We start from the raw sequence: 11646 nt of genomic DNA, 5'->3' as shown, positions 1-11646 counted from the left end.
CACCGGCCATGGCAGCAGTGCCCGGCAGCGGCGGCGCTGGCGGGGTACAAGCCGTTGGGTACAAGGACATGAGCCCGGCAGCGCCTGGGCAGGTGAGTTGCAGATGAAGGCAAACAGAGGGACCACAGCCTGCATTAATGCAAGGAGGACTGCATACACGCTCAAACTGCTTTAAAAGGCATCATGTACATATCCCAGGAAGAGATGACAGAGCATCACAGATTCTTGTAGGTTTGTTCCATTTTATCACATCACAATGTTTCTATTTTCAATGTTTCTGCTCATATTCCAAAGCAAAAGCATCATCAAGAAACTACAACAGGAGCCAGGGAGAACAGCCTCCCTCATGAGAAGCAATCTGGTATCTGTTGTCTCTGGGGATCTATTTTTAAGGGAACAATCTTTTATCATTCTCAAATATTTTCCCCAAAATACATTTCCCAGGGGCTATTAACCCAAAATGCTACAGTCCTACAGTGGGTACTGCCTGAAGTTGCATTTACCTTAAACTAGTTGGCAATGGATCAAGCCCAACATGAAGAACTAGTATTGCTGCCTTCAGGGAGTGTGATCAACTGGAAGCAAGGCTGGACTCCTGGCCCTGCGAAGGCTGAGGGGGCTTCACTGTTCCTCTAGTCATGCAGGGTCCCTGGGAGTTGTGACTGTTCCTGGTGAGGCACAAGTGTGCTCCTCTCGGCACTTCAGGTTCTTACCAGCAGTGAGACTCTTCTCCCAGGGCAGGTGTTGTCCTTTGAAATTGCAGGGCATTCGCTGTGACACCCAGTTTGGTTTGTACTTCTCGTACCTTACGGTGTGTTTAAAGGGCATGTTCAGAAGCTCTGGGAAGTTACTCCCAGGCACAGCACGCTGGCTCCTGAGCTGCTCTGCAAGAGCTCGCTGTCAGCTCCTCACAAGAGCCAGCAAGGCTCAGCAAACACCCTAGAAAGCACAGTCAGGTAACTATCCTGTGCCAAGGGTACAGTGCCATCCAGGTTTAACGTGCAGCTTGTGGCTGCTGCTGTCCACATGACAGCTCTGTCTCCCAGGCAGAGCTGTGGGCCTTCTGCACAAGGCTCCTGAGCAGCCTGCCCAAGTGGAGGACAAGCTGTGGTCTGCAGTGGGTAAGGTCTGGGGGCAGAAGCAACAACATTTTGCCAGAGATCGCACTTAGTCTTTGACTCAATTTTAAATCACTAAGCAAAGGGAAACCCTGCTAGCAACTGTGCAATGCAAATGAACTCAGGTGAGCTGCCTTCGAAGAAAGTTACTATGGAAAAAACCTGGAGCACCAACACTGGGCAGACGGGTACACTGCCGTGCCAAGCACCAGCACTGGCACCAGCCTTGCCTTGCCTAGGCGACACAGTGCTCCCTCCCAGCAGCAGCCCAGCAGCTGGCACTGCCAGGCGCCTTCTGCTCCACATGAGAGCCACGTTGTGCCCAGACCACAGCAAAGCTCTTGATCTGGGAACGTGTCACCCAGGCTCTTGAGTTTATCTTCTCGTGCTCTCCCACAGCTCCTTTACCTATCCCTCCTTCCTACTCAAGTCTGAGTGAAGCACAGCCAGGGCAGAATCTGGCCACCCACCCCCCCTTCATCATGTGAATGTCCACAGACGGCTCAGGCATGCTCTGGGGGAGACGCACTGAACCCGCCACGGGTCTCCTGAAGCCTGAATCATTCTGTTACTCTCCTAAAGCATCTTGCCTTTGAGACATGCATCAGACAGTCTGAGAAGTCTGTCCAGATCACTTATGTTGGAAGCACATGCTCAAATTCACTTCCTCCTCCAAGATATTCTTTATATTGTAAATAACTATTTACTAATCACCAATCGAGGAGCCAAATGCCCATATTCCCTGCAGACACAGTACAGGCTTTGAACCAGAGAACCTGTGACAGTGAGGGTCATGTATCTGCAGCTGGCAGGCTGTACAGGCACTTCCAAGGGACATGCAGGTCATTCTCATTTGGAAAAAACCCAAAAAGCAAGGAAAAATTGCCTTACAGTTGCTGAGGCCACAGGCATTCAAGGACAAGGAAAATGCAATATAATTGGCCTCCCCTCTTCTGCTATCTCTCTACCACGCGTATGTAACTATCAATCAGACTGTTCTCCAGGCTGATGAGCTGAAATATTGCAGGCAATTCTTTCTGTTGTCATGGAAACAACTGCTGTCAGGCCTTTTCCTTTTTTAACTGTGTCACTAAAGGCATGTTTTCTTTCAAGAGCTACAGGGAGGCTCTCAGAGTCCAGCATCAGCACTCAGGCATTAGTGGAATCCACCCAGCTCACTCACTCACCCTGCAACACAGCTTCTGCCTCCAGTCCCACTGCAGGGCCAGCCAGCTCATTATTGGCCAGATCAGTATGAAGCCATTTGGTACCTCCAAGGCATTTCCAGCTAAATCCTTATGCCCCTTCAAAAAGGCCTCAGACTAGACGCAGAACCCAAGAGACGCAATTTATCCCCTTGAGGATCTGGGCCAGCAAGGAGAAGAAAGGTTCCTTTTTTGTTTAACAGTTCTCATTGATCCTACCACTATAATGTTAATCTCTGTTGCACATTTTGCTTGCACATACTCCACCCCCCTCTGGTAGTCACCACACAGCCCTCTTAAGCCTGCAATTATCTTTAATTTAACAGCTACAAAAATCCATCATCAACTGCTAGTGCCTAAGCAAAGCAGATCATACAGCAGTTGCAAGCAAAGACACTGGTAATGGTCACGCCAAGAGATCCCTCCAAGTGCTGCCTCTCAGAGCCACACCTTCCACAGAAGGTCTTGCTACATCAACTGGAGCATCCGAGCACCATGTTAACTCAGGGAGCTGCTCCGTAGCACAGGGCAGATGCAGCCACAAGTCCAGGGGAAGGTTTCAGGATTCCTAGGAATAGGAGCATTCCCATTGTGCTCCCTCATTTACTGAATCCACAGGCAGTTAACACCAAGTCAGCCTTCTGCCGTTCCTCCCCTGCAGCTGGACACTTGCTTCACCATGGCTCAAAGCAGCCATAAAAAAAGGTGCCTAAATTCAGTTTTTTAATAAGGGCTGAGCCAATTAATTTAAATCCAAGTAAATCTACTTCTCCTCTGCAGTATAAGGACCTGCTGTTTTCATGGTACTCCCAGGAACCTGGAACAATCAACCAAAAAGAGACCAAGGCAGGCAGCTGCCCGGACCTGAAGTCGCTAGAATGACACCAACATCACAAACTTGTTAATGAACTTCAGAAAAACCTCGCAGAACAAAAGTGTGCTGCTGCAGACCTGTGCAGAGCTACTGCAGAGTAATGCACCACTACTGTGGGACAGAGAGAGACAGGCCGATCTCTGCGGAGGTGGCCACAGTCCTGCGAGTCACTCCGGACAATGCGGCAAGTGGGCAAACCTTTACAGGGGAAAGTCCCAGAGCCACTGTGGCTGCGCTACGGCAGCAGAACGTTCTGCTTCAAGACCAGCCTGCACAGTATTTCACCCCTTCCCTCTGCTAGTGCACACAGGAGCGAAGCCCTGGCAGCAGCCCAGGTCCTGCCTGCTCCCCTGACCACTGGGGTGGCAGCGGCAGGCAAACCCAGAGCTCCTGTGTGCAGGAAAACAGAAGCGCTGACTCACCAAAGCCCGTCGCAAAGCAGCCTTCCCTCAGCACTGCTACAGCAGAAGCAACCTGTCACACAGGTCTGCGCTACAGCTCTGTCCTCTGATCTCTTTGCGAGCAGAGTGGGAAAGGCAGATGTCTCTTATTTCCAGTTGAACTTAGCTGAACTTAAGGAGTAAACCTCCCACTCAAGGCAAGGGAGAGGACAGGCTTGTTTGTGCTCTAATAGACTCACTGCTGCTGCAATGTGAGATGCTGCAGTGACTAAGGAGAGAGGAGGAAGGAGAACTGTCTGTATTAAATATCCAGAAATACGTTGGCATACCTCCATTCTCCCACTGCTAGCTGGTCTGTTAGCAGCTTGTGCTTACACCAGGCACTGCTGGAATATTCCCCTGGACTTCCGCTGATGCCTTCAGCTAAAGCAGCAATAACACTGTTCGGGATTAATTAGATAAACACAAAACTCCACATCCCCTCACTGGACACTATGGCCCAACAGATGAGATATTTATTTATAATGTAGCAGGCTTCAAAGGAAGTATGGCAGCACAGGGATTAAACATCACATAAAGACCTGTGCTCAGGCTGATCTCAGTTCAGTGCCTGAACCCAAGAGGACAGATGTGTCATGCATGAAGGCAAATAACTGATTTTCTAAACACGAGCTAAGAGACTGTTAAAGAGCATCCCACAAGAGCCAACCACAGAAGACTCAAGAGGTGCAGTGTTCTCTCAGTGCTAGGAGTTTGGGGAGAGAAAGGGAAGGTAAAGACATGTAGAAGAAGGAAGAAGTCCTACTTGGTGTAAAAAGGATTAGTAACCACCTCCTACCAGATGCTTATAGAGAACATGACCCCAAATCCTACAGAAAGCCCTAGCAGATGCTTCTGCTCCCTGTCCCCTTCAGAGCTGACAGCCGTGCAGCAATCTGTTACTGCTGTTTAAGAGGGAAGTTAATAACGTGCTTCAGAACAACTCTGGTCCTTGGAGCTCAGCTGCAGCTGCCCAAGCATATCTATGCTCAGTTCACATATAAACCAACAAAACATAACATTTTCATTGTGCAATATGAGGGTGAAAGGAATGGGGAGGGAGGTTGGACATGGAAACTGCAGCTTTCCACTTAAGGGGTTTACAAGAGACAGATGCTCATCTGCCACCTGCATGTCTGGAAGCTGCCCTCCAGAACAGCCAGTGGCTGCCTCAGCTAAAATAAAACCCACCGGAACAGGCCATAATTCCCTCCCAAACTCTGCCCCCATCTGGGGACTGCAAACGGAACCAAAATCTCAGCTTCTATTTATTTTGCTGCTCTCCTTCAGAGGAACATTAGAAGAAAGGAGTCATCTGCACCCGTGGCAGCCCAGGCAGAGGTTACTGGCAGCGCCGGGTTACTGGTAAAGCAGCCTTCCCTGCAGATGGGAAATCGTGCACTTTCTTTCCTGCCTGTGCTCCAAGGCAGATCTGTGAAGGTGGGCTGAAAACTTGCAGTTTCATAGTGAAGACATACATAACGAGCTGTGTTGGTTCCTCAGAGAACAGATATATAGCTGTCAAGCACTGTGCTAATCTACACATAACTATTGGCAACAGGGACTGATGCAGTTTGTGGAAATACAACAGCCCAGCATCTGTCACCGTATTTGAATGAGTCTGTTCTACAGATCCTCCTAGATATGAAATATTTTATCAAAAGGGAAGAAATTTTCATCAAACCATAGGAATAGTTTCTTTGAAATTGAGACGTAAAGTAAAGCAAAGATCACTCACTGAAATTTTGCCATCTTTCCTCTTAACCGGGACACAACACTTCCCTGAGAGACCCCAGGAGCACAGCACAGCCAGTCCCACTGCTCTTCACTTTAGGCAGTTTCAGTCAGCTGTCTCTGCTTCACATTAGCCCCTCACAGGTCCCAGAGTGCAAGACCTTGGACTGTAGGCAGTAACAGGAAACCTCTGCTGGGCTACAGATTGTCATATACAAAGACCAGGGAAAACAATTACAGTTCAGTCTGATTTTCTGGGAGAAAAATACCACGACAAAAAAAAAATTCAACAAAAACTAACCCATCGCCCCCAATAAGAAAAGTAAAAAAAATAGTCAATTTTTGGTTTAAAAGCTGATAAAGGATAATTATAGTTTTGAAATTGGTCTTTTTAGTTCTGTACTTTATTTTCAGGTTTAGCTTTGGTGCCAGTCCTCCTCTACCTGTCAATACTCCCACACTCAGTTTTCTTCTTACTAAGTCATTTTTGTTTCCAATACATTACAAGGAATCTTAAAACATAGCTGTTCTGCTGATGAGAAGCCAAAGGTACAAAGTATCTCTAGTTCCTTCCTCACATGGATTTCCTACACATTGTTGAAGAAGTTAAGGAACCTACCACCACTGCCAACTCCAAAGCTAAGGGACTGAACATTCTCTCAGTTAATACACATGTGGAAATACTGTCTAGAGAGAAGAATGCACAATCTTGTAACTGTATAAAACACTGATTATCTGCTTGGTGTCATTCGGCAGAAGGATGAGAGAGTGAAGGGAAATCATGGCTGGATATTTTCAAAGTTATAAAGTCCTTTGAAAATTTTGCTGGAGGTCAAGCTAATAACTCATGGTCACCATTACACTGAAAACAGTAAAATTGGCTCAGTCTACTGACTGACAGAGATCATGTAACATTTGTCTAACACTAAATAACCATTGGTGAAAAAAAAATCTTAAACATTCATTCTTACCCAACAGAAAGCACACATGCCTGACAAATTTGGTGGCCTTCTATGATGGAGTCACAGTGTCAGTGTATAAGGGAAAAGCTACCTGGATTTGCACAAACCATTTGACACTGTCCTGCATGACATCCTTGTCTCTAAACTTGAGATAAACAGATTCGATGAATAGAGCACTCGGTGGGTAAGGAATTGGCTGGATGGTCCCACTCAAAAAGTTGCAGTCAATGGCTCGATGTCTGACTGGAGACCAGTGCTGTTCCTCAGGGGTTGGTTCTGGGACCTTTCCTGTTTAACATCTTTGCTGGCAACACAGACACTGGGGTTGAGCGCACCCTCAGCACGTTGGCCAGTGACACCAAGCTGTGTGGTGTGGTCAACACACTGGAGGGAAGGGATGCCATCCAGAGGGACCTGGACAGGCTGGAGAGCTGGGCCCGTGTGAACATCAGGAAGTTTAACAAGGCCAAGTGCAAGGTGCTGCACATGGGTTGGGGCAATCCCAAGCACAAGCTGGACGAGTGGATTGAGAGCTCCTCTGCAGAGAAGGACTTGGAGGCATTTGTGGATAAAGAACTGCCTATGAGCCAGCAGTGTGCACGCACAGCCCAGAAAGCCAGTCACATCCTGGGCTGCATCAAGAAGAGTGTGGCCACCAGGTCAAGGGACGTGATTCTCCCCTTCTACGCTGCTGAGACCCCACCTGCAGTTCTGTGTTCAGCTCTGGGGCCTCCAACATCAGAAGGACCTGGACCTGTTGGAGTGAGTCCAGAGGAGGGCCATGAAGATGCACCTCCCCTGTGAGGACAGGCTGAGAGAGTCAGGGCTGTTCAGCCTGGAGAAGAGAAGGTTTTGGGGAGACCTTCTAGCAGCTTTCCAGTACTTAAAGGGGGCTACAGGAAAGAAGAGGAGGGACTTGTTATCAGGAAGTGTAGTGACAGGACAAGGGGTAACAGTTTCACACTGAAAGAGGGTAGATTTAGATTAGATATTAAGAAGAAATTATTTGCCATGAGGGTGGTGAGGCACTGGAACAGGTTGCCCAGAGAGAGTTGTGGAAGCCCCCTCCCTGGCAGTGTTCAAGGCCAGGCTGGACAAGGTTTTGAGCAACCTGGTCTAGTGGGAGCTGTCCCTGCCCAGGGCAGAGGGATTGGAACTATATGATCTTTAAGGTCCCTTCCAGTGTAAACCATTCTATGATTCCATGTTTAACATCTGTGATACCCTTTGGTACCAACATCTCACAGGTGGAAGCGGGTCAAGAAGCTCTGGGTAGGATGGAAGACTGTTGCAAAGAGGGATGCTGGTGTCAGGCTGCAGAAGAGAGCTCAAAGGTAGCGTCTGGCAAACTGGATTAACTATGGATCACATTCATTGTCTGTCCTGGCGTGACTTGACAGGATTAAACTCCTGAATAAAACATATTTGCCATCTGGACAGCTCTAACAACGGTGCCCTTAGAACTCAGGCACATTCTCAAACATGGACTAACCAGAGCATGTCAGCTTAGGGGTTCATGGCGTTTTCTGCAGAGCTTATGGCTCAAGAGCCAAGACTGTGTTCCTCTCCCCGATGTCTAGTATGCAGGCTGGCAGAATAAATGGAAAACACAAACTAGCTCACTGAAACAAGACAAATTAGTTTTGGAGATCAAAGCCTAAGATATCAGGAGTATTTCACTTGTGTGTTTAGGCAGAAGCCCAGCTCCTGTGCTCTCACCTAAGATGCCTCAGTTAACCTCAGACACCTCAATGCAAAAGCACTGCAAGTTTTAAATCGGATTTAAAAAAACCATGGGAAATACACAAGCTTTCATTTTTTTAACAGTCATTCAGGGTATGATATAAGGTAAGGAGGACTGGAAGGATGATCAGTTTAGACCCAGAAGATTACCCTTGGGAAGACATCAAGGTTTATGGGATAACACAGAAAGCACAAACTTTTGGTAGCAAAAACCAGAGGAAAAGCCCCTTTTTGCCCTTCTGTTGCTATTCCCCTTTCCTGGGCTAGAATTGTCTCAAGCTCTCATTGCAGAAAGGCTCCATTTAAATAAGTGCTATCACCAGATTCAATAACGGTTCATTGCTGGCTTGTGGCATCTCTCCACCCCCCCCAATTTCAAGGCAATTGCTACAGAAGCCACGCATGCAAAGCAGGGACAGAGAAAACACTGTCTGTTGGGCTGTCGTTTCACATATAAATCTCAACAGTATTGCAAAATTCAAACTGACAGTCTTTGTTTCAGCAGAGCAGAACTGGTACTATGAAATGCACTCCAGATGCTCAGTGGCATTTCTCAGTATGAATCTCTTCCTAATTCAACACTTCCTTAGAAAATAAATACCTAAACTGAAGATTTCACTATAGAAAAAATAAAGGAGTGGGGAGGCTGCAGAATCCACCCACATAAGATCTTGCCAAGAAATGGACTAAGCTTTCAGGATCATCAAGGTGGTTGCACAGAAATACCCTCCACAGAGACCTATACGCAAAATGTGCCAGAAGCTTCGTTGCCATCTCTCCAGGGTCTAGGGCAGGCAGGGCTGGAAGCTGTGCTTGTGTCTGTGTAACCTTCCTCAGGGATTTCCTGTTCATTGTGTGCAGAAACACCAGCTGTGGGAGCAGGAACAGCTCGACCAACACAGACCTCTGGGTCAGCTCGATGTCAGCGGAGAAGCTCTTCACCAGAGAACTGCAGGACAAAAAGGCTGAACAAACCTTGAGACAAACAGAAATAAATGTCCTCTGTGCCTGAGGTGGCCCCAGAGAGCAGCGAGCATGGCTTTCTTGGACCCAGGCTGAGAAGGACCCTTGGGAACATGTGAATGTGGTTCGGGACAAGGGGAGCCCTGCAAGTCTCCCCCTTCCTTCAGTCCCTTCGCTTGCCTGCATCTCTTCTCCCCAGCATCACGCATCACCCAACAGGCTACTGTAGAAACTGCACTTTTCAAACAGACTTCCATTCTGCATAGACCAGTGTCATGTCAAAAAAAGCATGGGGAGCTTAGCTTAACTCTCTGCTTAAGTTTACTTGAGGCTGCTCAAGACCAAACCCTGCCATACTGGCACACCCCAGCCTGCCTCCAGCAGCCCTTCTGGCTTTTGGCTCCAGTGGAGCCTGGTAATACACATCCACCTTCTCCACCTTCACATTCCCACTTTTCATTAAAAAAAAAAAGTCAGTTCTGTAACTCAGACTGCTGCCTGGCCAGAAAAGTTGTTACCTCACAGGGTTACACTCTTTTGCCAAGTCTAAACATATTCAGCTTTTTAAAGATCGGACCGTGCAACAGTTTAATCACATGTGAATACAACAGTTAAATATTATACTTGAAATATATGAGGAAAGTCACAAACTTGGAGAGGATCTGAGACATCAGGAGGAGGAGGTGGGGGGGCTCGAATTGGTGCTCAGGCTCCAAAGAGCCAGAGCCAAGCTCTGCTGGGCCGGCAGCGCGCGGAGCGGGAAGCGATGGGCTTCTCTGCCAAGAGCACACGACAGACAGCAGGGAAGCATCCAGCACTCTCAGATGGTCTGGCACGGACACATTCTAGCTGGTGATAGAGAGTCCTGTAACCCCTTTTCTTCCCCATCCAGTCTCTCCACGTCTCCCCTTAAGCCCTAAGACCCAGGCAACCCTTCACTTCTACAGACAGATCAGTTACGACACAGGGAAGCATCTTTTCCTCCCTGCCCAAATCATTTCCACGTCACCCTCCTACATAGTATGCCCAGACTGGTATTAAAAGGGGAGACACAGGGATTCTGTGACTGACCAGCCCATGAGAAATCGAGTGATAACCAAGTTATAAGGCACCAGTATAAAATGTCAGGCACTTCAGTAGTTTTAGTACTTTAATTTTGCCTTTAGCTTTTAAAACCAAACCTGGTCCGTCACACCCATTTCATAGAATCATAAAATGGTTTAGGTTGGAAAAGACTTTTAAGATCATCAAGTCCAATCATTAATTTGCACACATTCCTTTGGAGCAGAAGTGCAGAGGGTAAAACACGGGGCTGCTCAATCTGCCTGACTTAGAGCCAGTATCCGTGTTTCACTGAAGGGGGATGGAACACCAAATGAGGAGCATTTGTAAGCAGCCTGTTTGGACCACAGTCGATTTACAATCTCCTGGGATAGTTTTTCTTTCTGTCAGCACATCAGAAACTAACACAATTTGACTGCAAAGACTGCGTAGTGCTCCATGCACTCCTCAGAGATTACTTTTCCCCCAAGTCTCCCTTCAAGCAGGAAGCTTTTTTTTCTGTTAATACAGAGGCTGATGGAAGTTGACTAATGCTGTTCGCTATCTTTTGATCGGAATTGATTTGGCAGAAATTGAAATAATCTGCTAGAAGAAATCTAAAGTACTACTATAAAAATGTACTCTGAGATTGAATTACTTTGGTTTCAGAAGTGGAGAAATGTTGCTTTGCATGCATCTGTGTGGTGATGACTGCAGAGCATTTAAGCATCTTGAGGCCTTTAGGAACAAACCCTGATTGGGGATGACCTTCACTGGAACATGGGGTGGCAGAGTTCAGCTTCTCACAGTGCAATATCCCCAAAAAGACACCCCACAAGCCTATTGTGCTTACAGTCCACAGTACCATGACAGGGAAGAGATGTGAATATTGAGACTGGACTTCTGTTTGAATTAGGGATAGTGAAATCTCTTGCACATAAATACTGACAATAAATGCCAAGTAATTATCTGTTTTCTCATCCAAATCCAGCTGCACCACTCTTGTTTGCAAGCTTCTTAAAACATTGTGCAAGCATTTAGCAAGTCAAATCAATTCCAGATCTTTTACACAGAGCCAGGTCATCTCTTAGGAAGGCAGAATGAAGGCTCCACAAGGAACATGCCACCCTTTAACACGACCTATAAAACAATCTAAAAATAGTTTGAAAGGAACTGTCCCCAACGGCCCATCCCAGGCTCTCATAAACAAGACAAAGGTGTGGATGCAGCTATAGCAGGGAAGCAGCTGCAAGCACCCAGCTTCCCTTCACTCCAGTTCACAGTTCCCAGACCTTCTGGATGAACGTATTTCCATTGCTTCCACCGCTCGTATACCCACACCAAAACAAAATGACATTCATGAAAGTGCTTAGGTAGCTGCTGATTGATACTGTTCAACAGCTGCTGGTCATGGGCTTGTCTGGAAGCAAACATAGACATGAGAACAAAGTGATGAAGTCTATAAGCGCTGCTCCGAGTGTACCTGATGGAAACCACCTCACAAACCTTACCTGTGCCAAGGAGGCTCCGCTTCCTTTTTTTAGCTCTGAGAAGTTCTCGCTTAGT

This window comes from Apaloderma vittatum, unplaced genomic scaffold (genome assembly GCF_000703405.1).
Source record: "Apaloderma vittatum isolate BGI_N311 unplaced genomic scaffold, ASM70340v1 scaffold8348, whole genome shotgun sequence".
In the NCBI taxonomy this organism is placed as follows: domain Eukaryota; kingdom Metazoa; phylum Chordata; class Aves; order Trogoniformes; family Trogonidae; genus Apaloderma; species Apaloderma vittatum.
Note: the sequence above shows the minus strand (reverse complement) of the source record.